Below are 478 nucleotides of genomic sequence, written 5' to 3'. Positions count from 1 at the left end.
CAAGCATCGGACGCGCTTGGGGCGACTGCCAGTGCCAACCCCTTATCCCGCGATGCGTCCGATACACAGATGGTTCCAAGGCGGCCGAGGAGCCTCACCGCATAGCAATCGGGGGTGCGAGGCGAGGGATGGGGCGGGAAGGCCCCAACGGCTAGACGGAAGAGGCTTCAGGGCCGCCTAGGAATGGTCCAAGCATCGGACACGCTTGGGGCGACTACCAGTGACAGCCCCCTATCCCGCGATGCGTCCGATACGAAGATGGTTCCAAGGCGGCCGAGGAGCCTCACCGCATAGCAATTGGGGTGCGAGGTGGGGGATGCGGCGAGATGGCCCCAACGGCTAGACGGAAGAGGCCACAGGGCCGCGTCGGAATAGTCCAAGCATCGGACGCGCTTGGGGCGACTACCAGTGACAACCCCTTATCCCGCGATGCGTCCGATACGAAGATAGTTCCAAGGCGGCCGAGGAGCCTCACCGC

This window comes from Cryptomeria japonica, unplaced genomic scaffold (genome assembly GCF_030272615.1).
Source record: "Cryptomeria japonica unplaced genomic scaffold, Sugi_1.0 HiC_scaffold_35, whole genome shotgun sequence".
NCBI classification, from domain to species: domain Eukaryota; kingdom Viridiplantae; phylum Streptophyta; class Pinopsida; order Cupressales; family Cupressaceae; genus Cryptomeria; species Cryptomeria japonica.
This window is presented reverse-complemented; position numbering follows the sequence as displayed.